This window comes from Lathamus discolor, chromosome 1, assembly GCF_037157495.1.
Source record: "Lathamus discolor isolate bLatDis1 chromosome 1, bLatDis1.hap1, whole genome shotgun sequence".
Classification (NCBI taxonomy): domain Eukaryota; kingdom Metazoa; phylum Chordata; class Aves; order Psittaciformes; family Psittacidae; genus Lathamus; species Lathamus discolor.
Window position 1 is genome coordinate 131,789,048 of NC_088884.1, and position 24,856 is coordinate 131,813,903.

General features: G+C 38.5%; 1 protein-coding gene across 17 annotated transcripts in view; it reads right to left on the bottom strand.

The window, feature by feature from the left end:
* The window catches only part of SORBS2 (sorbin and SH3 domain containing 2), a 214,055-nt gene that overhangs the window by 132,746 nt on the left and 56,453 nt on the right, over positions 1-24,856 (bottom strand). For 3 of the 17 annotated variants that reach the window (XM_065695869.1, XM_065695889.1, XM_065695790.1), the window contains exon 1: positions 17,599-18,226. The exons of 2 other annotated variants lie outside the window; for them this stretch is intronic. The gene's annotated coding sequence lies outside the window, so the exon portion shown is untranslated. Of the gene's footprint in view, positions 1-17,520; positions 17,542-17,598; positions 18,235-19,107; positions 19,311-24,856 lie in introns of those variants that run through there. 12 more of the 17 variants (XM_065695851.1, XM_065695861.1, XM_065695801.1 and 9 more) reach the window with 11 other exon arrangements.

Genomic DNA, 24,856 nt, shown 5'->3' on the forward strand with positions numbered 1-24,856 from the left:
TAAAAGGCCTTCATATAGAGTCAGCATCTATGAATTTGTGACCTTCTTTATGTTCCTTAGAGATACAATACACTAAACCCTAAACAATTTAAGATGCTTATATATAGACAATACGTCTCTGGAAAAGTAATCTGTTTTCTAAATGGAAGCTGGAAAGACAGCTAGGACCAGATTTTCTGCCAGTCACTTCTGGCAAAACTCAATTGAATTTATTGCTGCATATTTAGTTTGATATCTCAGGACTCAAACCCAACAATTTGTCAGTCACTGAAATGGTTATTTTTTTTAATATGTTTAATAACAGCATTATATAATATAGAATGTTTCAAAATTACAATACCTTTAACTGAGCACCAAATAAATACATTAAAACATAGGGAGAGTCTCAAGCCTGAAGTGAAATCAGATGCATTTAAAAACCCCAACTATCAAAAGCATATTACCTAAATATGTAGAGCTGCTTGGTCATCTGTTGTAACCAGTTACAACAGTCATGCCAGTTTCATAGAACTGGCAGCAAACCAGGTAACTACTCTCCTAACAATGTGAAAAGCAAATACAGTCACTGCAGCTATCACTATGAAACTGGACCAAGAGAATCATACACCTGCTAAGAGCACTATTTTGCCAGTAAAACTAACTTCCTCTGTACCAAGAGTAAACAGTTAAAAATGTAAGAGGAAATAAATATGAAAAGACTTTTACAGGAAATGGAGAACAGAAGATTATTGTTTTTCTCCCTCTTGATACACACCTCTAGTCCATTGTTTCAAGACCTTTGTACACGGATATTTGTCTTTCAGACTCATTTTCTGCTAGAATGTGTTGAACTACTGTGTAAGGTTGTGTTTGGGGTCTTTTTTTGGGTGAGAGGAAAGGGAGCTGGGGGTATTAGGGAGTAGGGTCTCCCTGAAGGCCTAAACCTCAGACATGTAAACAATCTAGGACTCTAAAACCTGCAATGCTCATTGTAACCTGCAATGCTCGTTGTAACCTGCCAATTCAAACAACAGCTTTTGTTGAACAAGCTGCTCAAAAGGATTTCTCAACCCAAAACCAAAGTGACTATCTTTAAAATACCTATTTTACATATAACCAAATTCCTAAGCATCTATATGTCTTTTAACAGTAAAGTTCCCAATTACCTAAAATTCTCCTTCTGGACCAAGCAAGCAGTGTCATACCTTGATGACAGTCTTACATTTGGTGACAGATGTCATATACAAACTTGTGTTTTATCAGCTTTGCATCTGTGACACAAACATCTGTAAGATGTTCTCAGGTTATTTCCACTCTTCATAAAAACTATGTGTCGTGGTTTAAGCCCAGCCAGTAACTCAGAACCACGTAGCCACTTGCTCACTCCCTCCCTTTCTTCCCCTCTACTCCCAGAGGGATGGGGAGGAGAATCGAAAGAATGTACCTCCCACGGGTTGAGATAAGAACAGTCCAGTAACTAAGGTATAACACAAATCACTACTGCTGCCACCAATGATAATAATGATAAGGGAAATAACAAGGGAAGAGAACACAACTGCTCACCACCCGCTGACCGACACCCAGCCCAACCCTGGCAGTGATCTAGCCCTTCTGGGTAACTGCCCCCAGTTCTACATCCTGGGCATGACGTGCTGTGGTATGGAATACCTCTTTGGTTAGTTTGTGTCAGGTATCCTGTCTCTGCTTCCTCCCAGCTTCCTGTCTCCCCTGGCAGAGCCTGAGACTCACAAAGTCCTTGGTCAGACTAAACATTACTGAGCAGCAACTAAAAACATCAGTGTTATCAGCGCTGTTCCCAGGCTAAAAGTAAAAAACACAGCACTGCACCAGCTACTAAGAAGGAGAAAAATGACTGCTACTGCTGAACCCAGGCCACCATGGAGAACAGTGTTAATCCACCACATTTTATTTTTTTAAAAACCATTGTTCTCATGGTCATTAAAACATCTGCCGCAGACACGGAAAACCTGGATTAAATTTCAAGAAGGATTTACAGCTGCATCTCCCACTTTGCCGGCATGGCATACTAAGCATCAAGCTACTGTCTGGTCTTTTGAGGACACTGGCCCATCTTTCATTGAGTAATTATACACTTCATGTGGCTCACAGAGCAAAAGCCTGACTCTCTCTAGCTTAATAAAGAGAATTTACCTAGGAGAAAGGAAAATTTTAGTGACTGCCTCTCCTCTTGTTAGTGTGAAACATTAATACCTGAACAATTTACTCTGAAATACCTTCTGACAGTTGGCCATGGACAAGACTGTGCCCCCTTCACAAGGAAAAATTGCCATCACTAGGCTCTGAGGCCATGCATGCTCCTGTGCACAGCTGCTGCTCTCAGTCTCAAGTTATCCCGTCCATGCAAAGCAACAGAAATGTACAGAAGAAACACAAGTTCCAGTTCCCTCCTTTCACTTCACACAGATTTATGTTACAGAGCACACAAGGACTAATGCCATTCTGCTCTTTCTTAAACCACCAGATTATAGCCAGGCCAGCTTTACACCTCCGCATTCTGTATTGAGTTCCTGTTCCAATTACCATGACTAAATCCACAAAGGAATTTAGGCCTCTCAATAATTAACACAATGGTGTTCAGCCAATTTGCTAAGCTGCCAATTTAGTAAAGAACAAATAAGGGACCAATATGAAAAACAGTCCTTAGCTTTACCAACCAACTGATTTCAACATTTTCTGCTACTTGTAGCATAGATGGTAGGGGACAGCAGAACTACTGCACGTAAAACTTTCAGGCACTGAACCCCAGGGTAAAGACAACGATAGCTGTCACCTCAACTGAGTACAAAACCTCTTACTAGAAATTAAACAACAGGTAAAAGTACTGCAGAGAGCTATTTTTCCTTAAATGTCCCCTCAGTCAGTTTAGCCATTTTGCTACTATAATCCATTTAACTAAAAACACAAGCTGAAGACATAAAGCAAGTGTGCAAAGTTTCGAAGGCTTTCAGCTACAGTTAGATAGCACTAAACATTTTAGAATACAATCTAATACTGACAGAGTTTGACATTTTTCTGCCCTTTTTTTTTCCTTCCTCAAGAGCCTCATCTCAAGGACAGTACCTGGTTTTCAGCAAGACAATACTTGCATTTGGGTTTCCTACCTCTAATAGCAACACAGCACATAAATATCATAAAAACAGCTAAAGTCAGCCAAAGATCACTGAGATACAATTGCTTCACCAAACTCTAAGTCTGCCACTCACAGTTTTACACAATCATGACAGTTACCAGTCCTTCAGGCTGCAAAGAAGGGCTACAAGCAACACAAGAATAGCAGAAAAGAGAGTTACTGCATCCATCAGTACAGGGTGCTCAAAGCAGATACACTGTGGGACCAATATCCTCACTAAGATCACAGGCATCATGAACGCCTTTGTCAATGACATTACTGAATATATCCCTGGAAAAGAATGTTATCTGGCATATCACAAGGAAAGCTTGACCATCAGCTCCTGAAGGGTGGACCTGCACAGAGGAGCTGCCCAGAGGCTAAGCATGCCATGCCTGAGGACACCACAGAAATCAGGCAAATACAGCAGCTCCAAGATCTAAAGTGTGCTTTTTCCCAAGGTCTTGGAAGTAGATGAAAAACTGGATATGAGCTGGCAATGTGTGCGCACATTTTTTTTTTTTTTTTTTTTTTTTTACAATGAGGGTGGTGAACCCCTGGAACAGGTTGCCCAGAGAGATGGTAGATGCTCCACCCTTGGAAGTGTTCAAGGTCAGGTTGGACAGGGATTTAAGCAACCTGGTCTAGTTGAAGACGTGCCTGCTCACTGCCCAAATCATTCTATGATTCTGTCTGCACCACAATCAGGCAGAATCTGAAGTGAACTTGAAGTCTCCTCATGACCACATAACTTTTACCCCAAACCACACATTCCTACGCCTTCACAAAAGCTGTTTCTATAGACTTTCAGAAGGCATTTTTGATGGGATAGCAGTTACAGGCTGGTTATTCATCAAGGGTGTGAAAAGAGATCTGGCTACAAACCAAGACACGTCAACCTGTAGGAAGTCACTAACCATTCTGACTTTTGCCAGTATCAGAGTCAGTTCTCCTACGATCCTTCATATCAAAGAGAAGGGATCTCCAGGTCATCTTGTTTATCTGCTTCTTAACAGCAAAATCAACAGTAAGCATATCATTCCTGACAGACATTTCACCAGCCTGTTTCAGAAGGCATCCAGCAAAAAAGATATCCCAACTTCTTTAGACACTCCAGTACTTCATTATTCTTTGTGCTAGTATTTTTTTCCTAGCTCTAACCAAAGTGTCCTTTCCTGTAATTTAAGCTCGAAATTTAACAGTTCAGGTGATATACAGAATCAAGCTCAAATTCCAAACATACTCAAAAAGTCAAAGTAGGACCACAGCTGCCCAACTGCCAGCCTACACCTTCTTTACATTGCATTGCACCTAGGCAGTGCAACTGTAAGGACTTGTAAGGACTCAACATAGAAGTTCACCTGCAACTGGTCAGAGTAATATCATCACTGGATGTACACAGATGGATGTCATTATATAGCAGCATGCTCATACTGTCCTGAAAGGCCAAAGCCACAGTATCTTGTTAACTGCATACACTTGACTCAGAATTACTCAAGAAAGTTTCACTCCCTGGAGAACCTGTAACTGAATTTTCGGATGTGAAAATCTTGACATTCCCATTGCAGTATTATTGAAACTTGTGCCTTCCAGACAATCCAAACTGTTGTAACTTTAAGGACAGATAAGTTAAATGCCAAAGAAAGGGAATGATACAGCAGCAGAAAGCAGCTAAAAAATGTTTCCTTTTTTGGTAATAGCAAATCACCTGGGCAATCCCCCTTCTGCAGTATGATGCATCATTATTTAAATCATTATTTACAGTATGATGCATCATGATGATCATTCACAAGGATGACTGGGGGACTGGAGCACCTCCCGTATGAAGACAGGCTGAGAAAGTTGGAGCTGTTCAGCCTGGAGAAGAGAAGGCTGTGCGGAGACCTCATAGCAGCCTTCCAGTATCTGAAGGGGGGGCTATAAGGATGCTGGGGAGGGACTCTTCATTAGGGACTGTACTGATAGGACAAGGGGTAATGGGTTAAAACTTAAACAGGGGAAGCTGAAGTTAGATATAAGGAAGAAGTTCTTCACTGTGAGGGTGGTGAGGCACTGGAATGGGTTGCCCAAGGAAGCTGTGAATGCTCCAGCGCTGGAAGTGTTCAAGGCCAGCTTGGATGGAGTCTTGGGTGACATGGTTTAGTGAGAGGTATCCCTGCCCATGGCACTGGGGTTGGAACTGGATGATCTTAAGGTCCTTTCCAACCCTAACCATTCTATGATTCTATGATTAACAGGAAGTCCATGAAGCAGAAAACTGATACATTCCTGTTCAAATCTCTTTATTCCTGAAGATCATAATCTCCCCAGGTCCTCACACTGGTAGCTTGGAAGGAAAGGAAGACTTGGCTTCTATGAATTTCATCAGCTTCATCTTCCAGAGGTGAAGTTACAGCACAATGCCAACATACCCTAGTGAATACTCTGTACCCAAATTAGGCCTGTGCCACTTGGAGAACACTCAGGAAATCAGTGCTGTGCTTTCATTTATTTTGCCTTCTTGTTAACAGAAGCACTCTAGTATGTAGTCATTTATCATGAACTACTTCAGCTAAGTGAAAACAAGAGCTCTGTACAGTTTTTGCTATTTGTGTTCTCTATAGTACCACTAATTGCAGAACAGGCTATTAGTCTGAAACACTTGTCTGAGTTATATTTATGCTTTTCCTGGACAGTGAAAGACAAGTTGATGTTTGCTGCGTGTAAGGCAACAGAGGATGTTACAGTTATATTGCCAGGTAATTGCTCCATGTTGACTTATTTGCAGGCCAGAACTACTTTTTCAGCTAACAGAACTAGACCCTCCTTTAAGTGGCAAGTACAGCGATGGCAAGACTGAAGTCATTGTGGATGACATTGCTTAAAGGTTTTTTAGAAATTTCCTAATTTCTCCTCACTAGTACACTTTCATTACTGCTCAGAGAACGTCATCAATTAATAAAGAATCCATAACTGTAAGCGTGTTTTCCACCAAAGGTTTTCTCCCTGCATAGAAAAACTGTTCCACAAGTAAGATGGTCTGCAGATGCAATTCTAAAATGACACTTCCTGGCTATCTTCATTTTTGGGAGCCAGTATAACACATGATGAAGGGCTACCCACACTTTTCAAGAGACGCAGATTATACTCATGAAAATCAGGCCTTTTGAGATATCCCAATTCATGTAACAGAGGCCAGTGCCAATGAAGCAGGTGGAGAGAAAAATATTCTCAAACAGCAAAAGTGATAGCTGGAACAATACAACTCTATGTACTTTGTACACTGGCTAAAGGAAGCAGCACCTGTATCTATACCATAAACCTAAACCTATGGCAGTTGAAATTACACAGAAGGCAGCTTGAAAGGCAGACATAAACCCATCACAATTACATTCAGCAAGATCTTAAGATACACAAGAACTTGAAGTCAAAGGTAATCCAATTTGGAGTACTTATGTCATCTTAGATCCCTGAAGTTTTACACTTATTAGGTAATTTCCTCTCTGAAAAATAAACATACGGAAAGGCGGATTTCCCTTCCTAGAAATTGTTTACTGCCTCAGAATATTAACATCCTCTGTTTGTCAAAGTCATCCACCTTTTAAAAGCTAAAAACCCCTTTTTGGCCTCAAGGCTTTTCAGTTTTTCAGCAGCTTAGTCTTGTTCAAAACAGAAATTCTCACCCTTAGACAAAGATCACTACAAGTAACAATGGACTACTAAATGCACTTAAAAACCCTAAAGGATGAAATCAGGGACTTCTGTTATGCTCTGCTTCTAAAATGGCTTGAAAGCTTTACATACATGAAAAAAGAAAATTGAGAAGTTGAAAGGTAAATTTTCTCTATTAAATTTATACATAACAGTTAATCATCCCAACGTAGAGAAAAAAGTTATCAAATTACAGCGTTGTGCTTAAACCCATAAAAAGTAGACAGATATATCTTAGCAGAATCACAAATTTAGCATCCAAAAGACATTAAGCTCCCTGCTTGGCCTTGTCTTCTGCTATGAACCCACTGACTTGCAATTTAAGCTCATGCACATTTGATTCCTACAACAACTAGACAAATTGCTCATAAAGAAAACATTACAAATATTTAATGTTAATATTTTAGCCTTTGCATACTGATCAGCAGGGTGAAAAGAAATGACATATGTTAGATACTTCTCTGAAGATTAGAGAATGGAACCAGACTACAACAGGAGTGAGGAATCACTAAAATCACTAATAGCTTTATGTAGTATCTGTACAGCTTCTGGTTATTTCTAACAATATCAGCTCACAACAGCCTCCCGGCATGAACTAGAAACACCCAAGTCAAGATCAAAGTCTAAACTGTCCTTAAATTGAGTACTTCAAACCATTTTTAATAGTACTTTAAAAAACAGAAATAGCACTGAAATATAAACAGAACCCTATGCTTAAAACTGCTACGTGATCCATACCTAAAGAAGCCAACATATGAAATCTTTTTATGATACAATATTGAAACATTGCCGCCTTTGTAATGGTATCAAGATATCTTTTTTTCCTGATTCATTCCCTTCATGAAACTAAGGTGATCCCTTACCTGGATTTAGATGATGGCTTTTCAAACTTTCAGGTTTGTCTGACATGGGCTGCACTGAAAGTTAAGCATGATAAAACACCAAAACCACACTGACCTTAACTTTCAAGTCTGGTTAGGATCTGTGGGATCCCAACCTGAAATGCACAGCATAATTTGAAAGTAACTTCTGAGCTGATCAAGTTTTAGGAGGCAGAACTAATTAGATATCTACCAGGACATCCAAAAAATATGATAAAATGTGTGTATATAAAAATGTAATGCCATTCCCAGTAATAAATATACTGCAAACAAGGCTAGCAGATTCATTGAAGATCATGCCAACCTTTTGAACACAGATCTTACTGATAGTAAGATTTAAATGCCTACATGAATAATAAAAAAAAAATAAAAAACATTATTTTGAGTGTCGGAAATAGACAAGTGCAACACCTTTTTTTTTTCCTTTTCTTTTTTTTCTTTGAATCTTCCCAGTAGTCGCCAAAAGGCATTTACTAGGCATTTTGGGATGAACCTGAAACTAGAATAGTAAAATGCTTAGGTCATTTCAATGGCATTTTAAAAGCACAGAATTTTCCTGTAACTATTTTTAATGAATTCAGGGAGGACTTCTATCATTGCTTTCAAAGGGAGAACACAGATCAAGAAGAGCTATACCGTAGAAAACTATACCATAGTCTATAATAATTTCATTTGTAAACTTCATTCTGCTGAACTTATTGCTGCCCTCTTCATACAAATATTTAAATAAATTCTAAGTTCCTTGTTTAGAACATGTCTTTGGAAAGAACACTATTTACACCCCATTTGAAGTAAGTCACATAAGAAGAACTACCTTGAAGTCATGACCTTGCTTTTAAAAATCTTATTCATGCTAGATTCTTACACGCCTGAACTTGAATCTTAATCTCAGCACCTGCAGCAGGAGATACTAATTTAGGATTATGAGAAACAGGAAATTAGATTTCACAGTTTTGCAAATCTAAGGATACAAATTGTACAATTGAATACTGTACCCACCAAAAGAGTGTAGGGGCCTCACAGTATGGTTCCAAACTTACTAAAAGCTCATTAACAAACCTATATACTTTTAGACACTGAAGAGCTAAAAAACCTTTAAGCTCTTTAAAAATGTCCTCAGTAAAAACTACCCACATATCAACAGTAGAGAAAGTAAGTAAAATAACAAAAGGAGTGGCTTCTTTTAAGAAGATTTAATTTACATGTATGATTAGAACGTTTGTGCAATTTTAGGTATTGAATGTGAAGCTCTGACAGCATTATCTGCCATTAGTTCAGAAAAACATACTTTTAATGAACATGAAGAGAACCTGCTCCTAAACATACTGGAAGATAAACTCCATAGAAGTCTAATTAAAATTTACACAACACTGAAGATGACTGTAGAGCTACACAGATTTCTGAGAGGACTACACACAAGAAAGCCTGCAATATTAATTATTCTTTTAAGCCATGTTTGAACTCAAGCCACCCTCAAACTCCAGCTCAGCTGATAACTTGAAAACCAAGTATGTGCACTGAGAAATGTACACTTTCCATGAAAAAATCTGCATTCCTAATACACATGTGCATATGAAGGAAAACACATAAGATAGCCCACTAATATTCTAACACAATTTGCCCCACTTATAATAATTTGGTAAAAAAACAATGGTTAGGAATTAGAATGGAGAATTGTCAGCAAACGTACAGACAGCGGAAGGAGCAGAGAGCTCAGACTGGAAATAGCTGTTACATAGATGGCTTGGGGTACTGACTTCAGAATCAGAGAAATAAGTTATCTTTTACATGGCCAGCTAAACTTAGCACCACAGCAACTTCTTTTATGAAGTGTTACTCTTGTCTCCAAACTACCTATAGCCTGACACCTATCCCCAGAATTGCATTACTCCATTGCTAGTGGAAGACAGAGAGAATCCAATTTCTACAATGGATATTCAGATATCTATTTGAAAACACAGGCCAAACAATTTGTTTTCAAATCTGCACATTGGGACTGGAATTCTTACGTGCATGAAGACTAAAAAGCAATTAAAAACATTAAAATCTGTGGGCCCTGGCACACCGTGCATAGGTTAAAAGTCTGATTAGAATGCAAATATAATTATTAAAAAAAAAAAACAAAAAACAAAACAACCACAAAACAAAAAACTCCACAAAATACCTTGGATACTCAAGCATGTGAATTCCTCAAGGACCTGGCTCATTTTTCCTCACCTCTGCCCTCCTAAAGCAGTATGATGTAGCTTTTCCTGAGACGACTGATTTCTCCACAGCATTTTTTAAGCCTGTTTTTACTTTTGTTTTTTTTTGGTCCCCCATCAGTAATGCTATTGTTTCAGGCCTCTGTCATGACACAATTTAACTACAGGATCTGGGCCCGTAGCTTTAGGTAATACCTTCTGAGCTCTAGAAAACGTTCCCCATGAGACCAGTCTAGTTTTTTGCTCTGAAGCCATCCTACCTGCCCCTGCTGCAGAACAGATGGCTCCTTGTATTCTCTCTGCAACAACTGTATCTTTATTCTCCTCCTTTCCAAACACTTACATACATGTCTTCCTGTCTCTTGCAGTTCTCAAAACTCATCACAACTTCAGACAGTATCCGTTCAGGTTTTCCCACGTACATGTCATTCATTCATAAGAAGCAGCAGCCTTTTATCATGAGAATACTTCCCAAATTTATTGTGAAGTATCTACAAAGCTACTATCCACATGTTCCTTAAACTCCTTTTAAATTTTAATTTCTGTTATAGGATATCAGGAAACCACTGGTATCATGGTCAAGTCGTGGTCAAAGCCACCTGCTAAGAAACCTGATCTTCATTTTACCTTTGCAATCATGTGTGTTCCACATTTTATGCTCAGCACTTCTGCAAAGAGAACCTGACCCCAAACCTTTACATAGTGATGACCTAATATGGATAGAAACAAACACAAATTTCCTTTCAAGTAGCAACTCTGATGATGGCCTTTTTACCTGTTCATTAGGAAATAATTCATCTACCCTTTCTCTTCTGATGGCCAATGATACAGAAAGTGAATATGAGAACTGAAAGTGGAATGCATCTACACAGAAATAGCACAAAACCTATTTGCTGTTGTACTTTTTGTAACTCTTAGTCATACTGACATGTTTATTTTCATTTGTGGTTTTTAGCTAAGCAGTGCCTGATTTTAGAGAAATATGTTTAAGATAATTACACCATTAAATATTACAAAAGTAAACAAATTCACACCTGGATTAATTTAGCCTAACATCTCCAATTATTTTTGCCTTGCTCATAAGAAAGTGATTGCCTCAAGCTGGAAGTCATCCTCCTAATGTTTCACTATAGTATGTGTTAACTGGAACAGGTGCAGACTTCCAAACAAATTTTGTAGAGTCTGAAGTCCTGGTGATAAAGCATGTCCTGAATCCAGCCTTTGCTCAAGACCACAAATCGGTCATCTGTGAATCCAATGTCACTGGCAAAAACATGTGGACATTTAAAGCTACAGCTATGCAAATAAGGAATTAAAAACCTCTCTCTTTTCACTTGTTTAAAAGTAGAATGATAATCTGCAAGGCTCAGATTACACGATCTGTGTCTGTAAAGTCACCCTTACAGAAGAGGTCTGGTAAAAGACTTGAATTTGCCTGATTATCTGCATGTATGCCAAAACAAAGTCTTTGGTTTGGTCTTTATTCTACTGTCAAACTGTCAGTGTCTCAGCTCTTATACAGTTGCACTTCATTGATTAGCCTCTTTTATATTTTACTTATTCAAATAAACCATTTGATTGCAGCAATCACACTAAAATTATTATTTCCTCAAGATTCCTAACAAATAGAGATTTCTCCAAGAGAAAAACAGTGCAATTACCATGAATTTGATTATCTGGGAGAATGTCACTGCTTAGAGTTCCCTGTTCATTAGAAATTCCCTAGAAATCAGATAAAAATCGTGTTGGCAACTACTGGCTTCTGTCAGAATTTCCTTACTAAAATGCGTAAAATGCATAACTGGCTAGGAGGAGCAGCGTGAAATACATGATCAATATATTACTTAAATGACACATATTGAGTGTCTCACACTGGCATCCCTCTGGGTTGCTACTGCTTGCTTTTCTCTAAAATCCATAGTATTAGTAGGAAAAAAAAAATAAATACAGGGCTGTAACAGAGAGAACAGTGAATCTGAGGTTCTCAAACGAACATGAAATTCTCTGAGGAACAGGCATTAGTACCTTACAAATGTCATTCTACACCTGCTTGAGAATTTGGTGCCAACAATAATCTTGATTTCAGATTATGTGTACAAAAAAGGAAATATTTAGGGGTTACTAATCATGCCTATGTTTTTTTAAGATTAAGAGAAAATGAACATTCAGAGACAGACAACATTTAAGCATCCAACTGAAATGTCTATGCCACTGTCCTGTTGCCCTGAATCACTACTTTTCCCATTTGGTCATTTCAAATAGTGAAAATACTGTTCATAGGCTCAGAGACCTCTATAATAACAAGGAATTTCTAGTTCATGCATTTTTTAGACATCAGAATTGATCCAGATAACTGAACCATGGACAGCCCTCCCCCTTCTCATTTGCTAAAACTAAACTTTGGTGAAGTATTAGCTTTTAGTTTATGAGATTAGCTGCAAACAGACATGAAATGTTTTATTTATGTTTGCAGTTTATGCATCAAAAGACCAAAAAAGCAATCTTAATGCTGGTATGAATTGACATTTGTACTTCCACAGTTTTTTTGGCATAGTCTTCTCTGCTTTTACACTTAGTCTCATTAATTATAGCAAAAATACAAATCTGACCACTCTGCTTTTAGAACTTACTCTGTCCTTCCTATGACAAACTCAAGTACTAATATCTCTTCTGCAACTTACATTTCAGAAATCCTTTTTTCTTTTACTAGAATTTCTTCTTGCTAAATCCAGAGACAGATCACTATATTTCAGCAAGAATACCCATCAGATCTCTATAGTCAGCTAATTTGTCTTTCAAGTTCGTACCTTGGATACAAGCACTTTTAACTTGTTGGCATAGGAAAACGTGTATCTTCTGCACCTTCATCACTTACTACTGACATGATGTCTAACTAGTATCTACGCATTTTTGCAAGGTGCATGCTGTCATTTCTGTGGCTTCATACACTTGTACCTATCCCACTGAGAGGTATGTGGCTTTTTTAAACGTGGTAACATTCAAGGTGCACTATGGTGATGAAGTTTTATGTTCAGGCATACAGTTAATGAGTCCTTAGACAACATGGCAATGTGCTGAAAAGAACACTCAATGGCTGACCTGCTCTTGACACAATTCCTTACCCCCTTCTCATCCTCTGACCTACACCATTCAACCCTAAGCCTCTTCGGCAGCACAACTACCACCTTTCGATCTTGCTGTAGTTGAACTGGGACCTTGCCTACTGATGCTGCTCAAATAAACAAATAAATAAATAAATAAAATCCCAAGGAACCAGGCTCATTGTTTCTAAACTGTTTGAAAAACCTCAAAGACTCTTCTACCTATTTTGACCTTCAGTCCCAAATAATGATTTCTGATTAGCATAACTGCTGATCCTTTAAACAAATGCAACCTCTACAAATCAATGAATTTCACTGTTTTTATAAGCCTCAACAAATTTGATTTTTGGCTATAAGAACTGCAGTTGCTGATTCCATTTCTCTTGGATTTCCTCATGCATCCCTGCCTTTCCTTTTGCGTCCTGAAGAAACAAAAGTAGACCCACTATGCTTGTGGTGGACAAATTTAGCTAATCAGCAACTGTTGCTAAACTAGGGATAGCTTAAGTTACCCATCAAATAGTTCAGTTATACAGTGCTTTAGTATTTGTACATAAAATACAAGACTAAAAAGAAGTAAAGCTTTCATTATTCTATCTCAGCATTATTTAGCAGCTATTTTCTGAAAGGTTAAAAAAAAAAATAGTCTGTTGCACAGTTTGATCATAGAAAAGACTGAGAGGAAGAAAGGTTGATTTTCCTGCCATCATAAGTTTTTTTCCACCATCCTTTGAGGTTTGGTATCTTCAGCATCAACTCTTTAAAACTGTACTATGTTACCCAGGTTACTTAAGAACACAGAACCACATCTGTGCTATTCAAACCCCTGATGGTGGTTGGTGAGGTTTTTAAGGGTGGATGAATCAGAACACTATCTTTATTCAGTACAGAAAGATGGAAAAAAAAAAAAAAGTCAATCTATTTAGGGAAAGAAGTTAGAATAGCAGAAGAAAAGGCTCTGTCTTTGGAATTTCCTGCTTTACAGCAGCATTAGCTATGATGTACCACTCTTATGGAACAATACTTCTGAATAGAAAAATACATTTAATGCTTCAAAAAAACTGAAAGCAGGAGTAGATCTAGAATGTCGTCATCCAGCATGCCTTTACTGAAAGATACATGCTTCCCTTTTAAGTATTTACTTCTCTCCCTTCTCTTTCCCTACATGAAGTTTTCCATTACATCAGCGCCTTTGAAAGTCATTTTAGCTTTTGGTTTAGCCCTAGAATGTTAGGAAGCTTTATAATTTCAGAAAGGTCAACTCTGTTAAAACATTCTCATGAAGAAATCATGCTATTTGAAGAAAAATAGTGTGAAGAACACAGAGTACATATGGTACAGTCATCTCTCAAATAGGGAGCTACACGCTACACCCAACAGTAAAGGAAGAAAATACAAACTGGCATAAAATTAGAATTGCATGCTTAACACAGTACTGAAATAATGACATAGGAAAGGATCAATATCACAGTAATAGGACACAATATGAAAGTACACATTTATAAAATGCTGGTGTACAAACAAGCAGGAACTGTCAACTTTTATTTCTACAATTGTGCAGTTTCACTGGAGCAGAAATATTGTTCCAGCGTCACATCTGATGCAATTTGCCCGCTCCCCATGCAACCTCATAATTGGTGTATTATATTCAATACCTGATCCTTCTGATACAGAAGTGACATTCAGCAGTTCCACAGTGTAACATTATACAATGTATCCGAATTTGATATCCGAGTATGTTCCTGGGGCACGTACCATCTGTGTTGTTACTCACACGTTGGTCAGATACGTACATATACAGAGAATAGTCTCACACTATTTCTCTCACAAGGTTATTGTGCTCCACAGACTGCATGGTTGTTTGATGCTTATCACTGTTTGCTCAAAGCTGATTATTTTAAACAAACAACGTACCAAAAAATTGTTACATGACTTGATTCTATCCTCTTTGGTCATCCTGATCTCCTATTTCTATTAATCTTTGTACCTACTACAATGATACTGCCTCTTAGGATTCATCTGTCTGCTTTTGCTTTGTTGGTATCCTGCTTATGAGCACAACACATTGGCCCAGAGTCACCTTCAGAGGTCATCTGCCTAAAAAAACTACGTGAAATGACTGTAATGTTAAAGCCTGACAGCTGATGTTTTTTACATCACTGCTGACGAACAGAGAGCCTGACTTTGCATAACCTATAGACTTTCAAATCATGTGTAATCATCTCTTGGACAGAGACTGTGATTCCACTGAAACCTGAAAAACTTCTAGACTTCCAATTGGATTTTGATGTCACTCTTTCCAACACAAAAACCACCCAACTTGTCCTGCGTCATAAAATTGTCGAGTTCTTCTTCTAAACTTTCTGTTTCCAAGTACTTTCAGTTCATGATGAGCTCAAAAACATCCCTCTTCCTTCGTGCCCCATTTGATTTCTACACTAATGACCCAATTCTATGCCTTTATACCTCACATCATGTGGCATTAGTTCATACTGGAGATGCTCTTGCTCTTTCTTACCTCTGCCTCATTCTTCCTCCACACCAGATTCTATTGCAGCACTTCCATGGCCATTACTGACAGACACCGATTTGATTTACAAATAGCTCTGAGGGGATCATATGTTGCCAAAGAGACACTAACGAAACAGAGGGAAGCTGGGAATTTATATGAGAAAATAAGACAAAGGGAAAAAGCAGAGTGGAAGGGGTACAGAATATTGCTTTAAATAACAGAATGGAACTATCAGCACCCAATGGGTGCACACTGTTTAGTGATTAGTCATAGCTAGTCTTCACTTGTTTTCTTACACATAATTCTTCAAAGTGAGATTGTGTCCACCTTGAACTGCAAGATCATTCACTTTCTGCATACTCCTATATCCATATTTCTTATTGTTATAACAAAAGCTCTCTATCTCTTTGTTAAAGGCTTACAAACACCTTAGACAAAATACCCGCTCTGCTTGTTTATAATTTTCCTCATGATTACAGACTCAATCATAAATATTCATGTAGTACCACACTGTAAATGTGCATTCCACTTTACAGAACACAGATGAAAGCAGTTCTCTAACAACTTACTGTGTGACCCCTATACCTAAGTATAGAAAAAGAAGTTGGGGTGTGCATTCACTGAATAACAAAATCCTGAAATGATTCAAGTAAGATGGAGCTTTTCTAATGGAGAAAATGCATAGGAGTAAACCATTTATATACTGCTGTTTCCAAATGCAATGTCTCATTTGGGGCATAGTCGCTGAACATGCTTGTCCAAATAGCTTTGCAGGATATACATACACAAATAACACATTGGAATTTGGGTCCTAATTACAGAACACTGGTTACTAATTTAACTATAAAGATACCAGACCTCCGATTCTTGATTTCATGCCCGCTTAACTGCCCAAACAAATGGCTTGTCTCAGTGTGATTTAAATCCACGTAACTGTTAAATAAGAGTTAGTGCAAAATATAATTTCATTTTCTACAGATGCAAGGTGAATCTGAACATTTGGTGCAATTGTCACAATAATTTAATGCATTTCAGTATTAGCTAATTCAGAAATTGTATTCTCAGTAAGATTAGAGTTGGAAGTTAATAAATGCTACTTCTAATACAGACATTATTTATACCAAAGGACTGCAGTTTTATTGACCCAGGTCTAACTACAGTTTTAATCTCTGAAGCACATGTACTGCGATTAATAACTATCCAGAACCATTCATTTTGCAATGAACATCTACAGCATTAACATGCAGTCCCAACTGGAAGACCTCTCCCATTTCAATTATTCCTTTGCATTTGTCTTCGAATTTTTATTTCCTCTACCTTCTCTAGCCTACCTCAGAATCACTGAGATTGTTCAATAAAAGTTTAACAGTTTTGTGCTATTAATGTGCTTGCATTCCATGTGGAGTGCTCGTTTCCTTCCTTTTATTGAATGCCAAACTGAGGGACACAATGGGTGTGTTGTGCTCTATCTAGCACGGTATGTGCGATATCTTTAAAAAGGAGGTGTGAGCTGGCTGTAATACCACTACTCTTAACAGCAGAAGTACCACAAGCTAATCAAACACAGCACTGGGGCATGCTGCCCATTGAAAGCTGGTGAAAAAGCTGCATTTTATTATGACCTACATACTGCGCAGCAGCAGTTGGACAATTTAAATCTAGTTACATTGAGGCTGAACACAATGCATGAATTCCATTAATGATGAACTAGATGATGTAAGGCTTTTCAAATATACCTGCAAGTTCTCTAATATTTTATTTCACCTATGCTATCCTGACAGTAAGAAGCACAGTAAAAATAAACAAACAAACAAAAATCCTTTCTTTTTAGTAGAAAACGCAAGCAAAAAATTTTGTCAACTATTGGAAACATCCTTCTGAACCAGCAACCATATGGAACATCACACTGAAATATAACAGAAAGGCTATCAGATCAATAAATTACAGCAACCACCCTAAACGAGCTCCTGGCCAAAGTAAACCTTTAAATGCAAAGTTATACCTTCAGCAGCTTATTTCGTGCATGAAGTTCTGCTTAGTTTTATTTTACCAAATCAAAATAGTCCATGCAAAGGCGTACCTCTCTCACACAAGCCGAGATGCACAGTAGCTTTCTTTTGTGGAAGAGTCCAGAGGTGAAAGCTCCGAAGCAAACCTGCTAATAGCAGGACGTAAGCCTGAGGAGGGGCTTTAGCCCAGCCTGCAGCACCGAGCCCAGCTGAACCGCACACCTGCGTCTTAGTAGCGCCTGTTTCCCAGGGTCAGCGGCACGCCAGAGCAGCAGAAGGCAGGACAACACCCTTCTGGATCACAGGCTTTCACTCGGAGTAGCTAGCGAGCTGCTCAGATAACACTGCAGAGAAACCTTGCCTTTACAAGACAAAACCCCGCTCCGCTGCCTGACAGCAGATATGCAGCATTATCACCCTGCATTCCACCTCCTCCGACCAGCTAGCAGGAGCAGCAGCCACCACCTTGTCAAAATGGCAGCTTGCAAGCACGCTAAGCCACCGCAATTACTCACTAACGTGCCCGTTTCTTCTGCTTCCTCCGAAGAGATTTTTGTTTATTCCCCGGTACAGCACAGCATAACATGTCACATTGTTTCCCATAAGCAAAATGGCTGGTCCTTTCAGCACTGCCGCAGACACCTCATTGGGCTCCCCCGGCTTGCCGGAGCCATGGCAACAGCCAACAGCCGCGCCGGGCCGCCACCGCGGCGGCAGGGGCGGGTCCAGCCCTGTACCGCGCCCCGCTGGGCTCCGCCACCGCTCCCCAGCGCCGGCTGCGCCCGCGGCTGCCTTCACCCGTGGCCGCGGTGCGGGCTCTGCGGGAGGGCTGCAGCGGTGAGCGGGTCCCGCTAGGAGCAGCGCAAGCCGATGAGCTGCGAGTCACCATATGAACGCGTACGGCAGAACACGCTCTGGATGCGCTACATTTGAGCGCGTGGATTATTCGACGGGGCACAGTGGAAGCACTCAGGGTAAATAGCCTTTATTTAGGAAACAGAGATAACCATCGCACCATAGTCAGGTAGTTTTACAACAATAAAGCCCAATCCCCCCCCCCCCCCCCCCCCCGGTTTACAAAAAGCCAACCCTTATCACAGTTTCGCCCGGTGTTTATAAACACATTTTATTGATCTTCATGGGTTAAAGGTTGCTTATTAGACGAGTTTGAAAGATTGCACATTGTAGTCACCATGCAAACCAATTTTATCCTATGTAGAATAACACGACTTTTCATTTCAGTTAGGAGCAGAAAAAAAAAAAAACCCACCAAAACACCACGGGAGACATTCGTGAACAATTTAAAACTGCTTATAAAAATTCCCACTCTTCAAACGCTGTCATTATATTTCAGCTGCTTCAGAAGTCAGGTATAAAAGCTAGGAAGCACATGCAGCACTCTTCAACCTAAAGTTCTTTGAAAATCATTAGAAACATTAAATATGTCTAACGGAGCATTCTGCATCACAAAATTTCTGAGTACTAGTCTGAGGAGGATTTTTCCACCCCTTCCTACCCACTAACAGTGATTGGCTCAGTACATGCAACAAATCATGGCATTTCCTTGTTCAGTGGCATACTTCCCTAGGGCTGCAGCAGGTTTTTCATCTCGAAGTGCAGCTTGTAGACAAAGCTCTGCTGTTCCACCACTCCAAGTGGAATTTCTGCTCTCAGGGGTCCAAGGCCAGTGGTGTCTCAGTGGAGTCCCAGACAGAGAGATAAAGCCCACTTAGGTGGACTTCACACATTTCTTCCCTCAGCATCTTTACACTGCATAAGCATTAGTTTCTGTGAAAGTGAGTACTACGAGAGGAATGTGTCCTGGGATGGCTCACCAGGAAACAAGTAGGTAAATTCTGCTCAGATTTCCCATGTGTCAGAGCCAAAACATTCCAGTATGTTTAAATACGCTTTTCAACAGTAGCACTAATTTAGCCTTCCTTCTTCCTCTCCTGGCCTTCCATAAAAAGATGTATGGATGTCCGCATATCAAACTGCAGCGGGGGCTGAGTCTGTACTTCAGACAAAAGTACCCCCAGCTCCCACACCTGCTTTCTGTACCACGATTTCTGTCCAAAAGCACATCTTGATCACAAGAAAAAAAAAAAGTCTGCTGCATTGGCACCCCAATTCTGAAGCTTTTAGCTGGAAAACAAACTACTGAACTAATTATTTACACGGAAACTAAGTTTTAAAACAAAACGAGTCTGCTCTACCAGAATGCCATTTCACTATGATTAGTTCATTAACTTTTTTGTTAATAAGCAACATGAAGCAAACTGCACATCCAGCCTCTTGCTTCTTAATGCACTGATAGTCACTGGCTCCACAAAAAGAAAATAAAATTCTTCTTCAGCAAGTGAAGAAACAAGCAGGTTTTTCTATCATTTTGTTGCACTAACCTACTATGGTTACTGTCATAATGCTCTCTACAGGCAGGACAAAACCTTTGCTTTTGAAAAAGTACAGATCATGAGTTTTTAGACGATAGATTAGAGGTTTGTAAAGGTTTCAAGATGTCTGTCCATATCTATACATATACAGGCATCTTAACACAGAGTGGAAGCACAGCATTTTCATGAAAATGTTCTTGACAGTTTGGTTTGGTTTGTTGGGTTTGGGTTTTGTGGTTTTTTCTTTTATTTTAATAAAATAGTTGTTTGAAGACTACAACCTTGTAATTCAATCTTTAGGGATATAGAACTATGTCTAATACAGGCACACTTCCATCCAGCTAACAGTGATGAAGATTTTGCCTGTGGTATGCACATAGGACTTAACGATATACCTGTACATGAAACCTTTCCTTCTCTGCAGTGTCATAAGTGATTAGGTGGAAGTTACAAGAGACTTAATCCAAGTGCAGATTATGGTTCCAATTCAGCAAACACTGAAAACACAAAGCATGAGAACCTAACCTGTCTGAGATTATCTAAAAGCTCCATGGAAGTCCTCGAAACAGTTTCTGCTCCGTACTTTGCACAACCATAAAATTTCTCCTGGCAAAGCTCACTGAAATCATGACATCAGGAATGGCAACTGGACCCACAGTGCGGCTGCTAGAGACTGAAGAACCTCTGCTAGGACCCAAGGCTCAGTTACACTGGTCTACCTGTTTGTCTAGCAAAGGTCCACAGTCAACTGAAATGGTGGCTGCTAGCCTGCTCACCGTATATAAAAACTTAAGTGTCAGGCATAGAGTTATACTAACCCTACAATAAGAATTTAAGCACTTAAAGAGAACCACTTCCCTGCGGTGTTAAAACAGCTGAAAATAGAACACATCATTTGGTATCTTTGTTCAAATCCTACTCCCATGTTAATTCCAATGAGCTTCCTGATCTCCTTGTAGTACTTGGAGGACAGTTGCCCACATAAAAAAACAGAGCTGAAAGAAAACTAGTACTCGCCAATCCTTCACCTGAACATTGCTGACAATATTCACCTTTGAGACAGAAATAACAAGCATTATTCTCAGCCTTAGCTACAGATACTGTATCAATGTATCATTCGCCACTGTCATTTAGCCCTTCCTGCTTTTTCCTTCACAAACTAGTTTCCAGCTGTCTCAAACCAGCTCCCCAGAATGTAAAACATATACCTCTATTAAAGCAATATTTCATTCTTAAGACTTTTTCAATCAACTCAAGAACTGCTATTCGCATTAATTTCATTAAAATTCATTGTTTTCTGAAAAAGAAATCTGTATTCTAGAACTGTTTTTAAACCGTGAACTACAAGAAATATTAAAAGATATTAGCATTCATGAATAGGACAATATCAAAAGACCAGATCCTAGTTAAGAAGCAATTACTATAGTAAAATCAGCATTTTATTTCCTGCATTGCATTGTAATTTTTCCTAGGTATATCTGACTATCCAAATAGGAAAACACCTACTGTTCATCCATCCTGACTGTCATTAACAAACACAGATCGTTCTGATCCTTATTCAATTTCTGCAATCACTTGATGGCATTTTGAAATTGAAAAGGCTCTATGAATGCAAATTGGATCGCTCTAATCACAAATAAAGCATTGTCTACCAATAAAACACACTGTAAGGTCTCTAATTTAAAAAGACTGATTTTTTTTGTTTTTTTTTTTTTTCATAGTGTTGGAACAACTTGCTTTAATGCAAAGCAGTAGGTAGACGGAATATTTGGAAAAGTTTTATCACAGGAAGTATATCCTTTTTTCACAACTGCCCTTTGAGATATTACTCATCACAGGTAATACAGCCACAAAATAGGATAGAAAAGATGAGAAAAGTAACTCTGATTTTCTTAAAAGCAAATATTTTAAAAGAAAACCCTGAAGCCCTTTTGTAATTAGAGATGAAAGTGTTTTAACCTAATAAGACTAGATCCCTCATGTTTTACAGTGTTAAAGATGCTGCTGAATTCCTGGAGCAATTTCCATACTATTTCCCATCCTATATTTAGTATTTCACTTTCTGATATAACTTAGTGAAAAAGAAATATTGAAAGTATCACTGCCTGATCTCAAATATGAAATATCATTAAAATTACATTAAGCTGCTTTTTAGCTGTTTGTACATATAGTTTAATTTCAGCTGCATTTTAAGTAAAGATGAGAAAGAGATTGAAACAGAAGGAAATTAATTATTTTCCTTTTCTATTTGCTTAGTTACCAATTGGATTCATTAACATTATGTATTACAATACCTATATACTTGTGTTTCACTTATCCCAAGAAAATATCTCAAATTTTATTATATATTGATCAGACATTGAATCATGTGAACTATAGTATAGATCAGCATAATATACAAGGTTCTCCCCAAAATGAGTGCTTAAATGTTCAGTTTTAACAGCAAATAGCAAACTTTCAAAACAAAACTAATGCACAGATGAGCAAGTATCTTAAAATCGCCTCGCAAATCTCGAAATATCACAAAGACATCAACTGTAGCCTGAGGCAAAATAAAAATAAGAAACAGCAACTGAAATGCACTACGCATTTGGAGTATGCCAAGAATATTGCCAAGACAATTCATAGTTTAGCTGATCAATTTGTACTTGAAAGTTTTCCAGCCCTGATTATGTCATGTACTGACAGTTCCATAAAATACTTACATTAATTCATAGACCTAAGTAGGAACTCAGATTAAGTTCATTTAAGTTCTGAAGAACACCCCAGGCCACCTAGTTTCCAGCACTTGCCAAAAATCAAGTGTTTTTCTCCATTCTGAAGTGGAGATTCCTACAAGCCTCAATTCCCGTGAACATCAAATGTCAGTCTCAGCACTAATGCTTTGTCAAAATGCACAGAGGCCTGAAACGCTAACAGTGCCAGAATTTTAAGCGCTTACTTAAGCAAGAAATTTGTAATTTTACAATAAATTTCCTGCTGCCCCACTTATTGGAAAAACAAACATGGCAGCATACATTATGAAGTCTTACTGTATATTCTACTCTTGTTATAAACATTCAAATATGGGACTGATAGCTACATAACTGAATGAACTGTTTTTCCATGTTTTCCACAGGAGTAGGGCAATTAGAATTCTGAAGTGAAAATTATATTAACTTCCATAACAGGTTCCTCACATACTGCAATTTATAGAGGAAGCAAATGGACAAATACTCAGTTCTTCCTGTGCTTAGACACCAAGAGTCAACTCCTCTAGGCTGAAAGTATGCGAGTATTTCTCAAACATCACTGTTAGGTATTTAGGAAGATGAGCTGTCACTCAAGAAGCCTCTTCTTTCTTCTGTTTACAATATGTAAATCCAAAACTTACAGCTTCTTCTCTATTTTTATCCTTCATTACCTTCTCCTTACCTATAACTGCCACCATATCCCTGAGCTATTTGCTGGTGATGCTGAACTGCATCTTTTCACTGGCAGCATGCTCTCTTCCTTAAACCACTGATTTGAATTTACAGCTCCTTGAGACTAGCAGCCAGAAAGCCTCAGGCCCAGCCATCCTCAATTTGGCATTCTATTGCTGTCCCTTTATTTCAGTAGCCTACTTCATATAATTTCTTATTTATAAGAAATTACATATATATACTTATAAGTATATTTAAGTATATTTCTTATACTCACATTATTCCCACTACTTTTGTAGACGTCTCTCTCATACTGTAGTAATTGTGACATGCATTTCTTTTCTCATATTTGAGAAACAATTCTTAACTTCTAAACTTCAGTCTTCTAAATGTGGATTTACAGAATATCAATTGTGGAAATGGCAAAAAAAAAATGGTAGGAAGAAGAGTTTGCTGATGGGAAAGTGGAACAGGAGCATGGATTTTCAAGTGCTGCCTATAATTCTGGACACAAATGCTTTTCAGAAGGCTTTTACAACACATTGGGAGCTCCTCATAAATTGTACCTCAAGCCTGCCTGGAACCAGGGCCCAAACCAACAGGAATCCATTCTAACTGTTCTATTTCCGAAGCAACTTGAAGTATATAGAGATAACTGAGTCATTGCTAATAATTAGGGTGGGGGGTTTGGGGTTTTTTTTTTTTGTTTGTTTTTTAAAGATCAGTTTGTCCATATCTGTATTCCTTTTTCTCTGTAGCCTCAATCTCTTTCAGCCACCTTCATGCTTTTGTATTTTTCTACCCCATGCACTACCACCCAACAAACTGTAAGTCTGGTTTTTAATACGGTTTTCGGACCAGTCTAATTTTGTTCAATCTGTCATAGGAAAAACAAAGAAGAAATGAAGTAACAAAATGAGCCCAAACCAGTCTCTTTCCAGTTCCCCCACCCCATACTTTCAACACTGCATGATGCTGAGAGACAGATGATAACCAGTTTACTAAAAATAGAGAACACTTCCCTAGACACACAACCATACTTGTGGCTCTCAACTTGAAAAAGTTGTTCTTGCCTGATTAGATTGGCTTATTAAGTGATGGAAAGCTTGCTGGGCTAGTCCTATCTGTTTCTGACACTCCTCAGAGCTAACCAGAGGACATTTAAAAGTTTGCCTTTCCTTACAGATTGGAATTCACATACCTTGCATACAGGACTTTGTTCTCCTGTACAGAAAATGTTATTCAAAACATAAGCTCAAAAGCATCAAGAAAGAAATAAAAGCCTTCAGCTATGATACTTCACATCATCGTTTGTTAAAAGCAGCAAGATTTGGGAAGAGCAGATGAGTAAAAGCATCATTAGCAAGTAGGTATGAAAAAGATAGTGAACTCATATTTTCTGAAGTTCTTTGAAGCCAGGAATTTTTAAATATTCTCATTGTAAAGTAGGCTTACTTTTTATCAATTATTTGAACTTAGAAGCCCCTCTCCGTGCCAGATGAGGTCACAAATCAATCTCAGAACACCTCTGA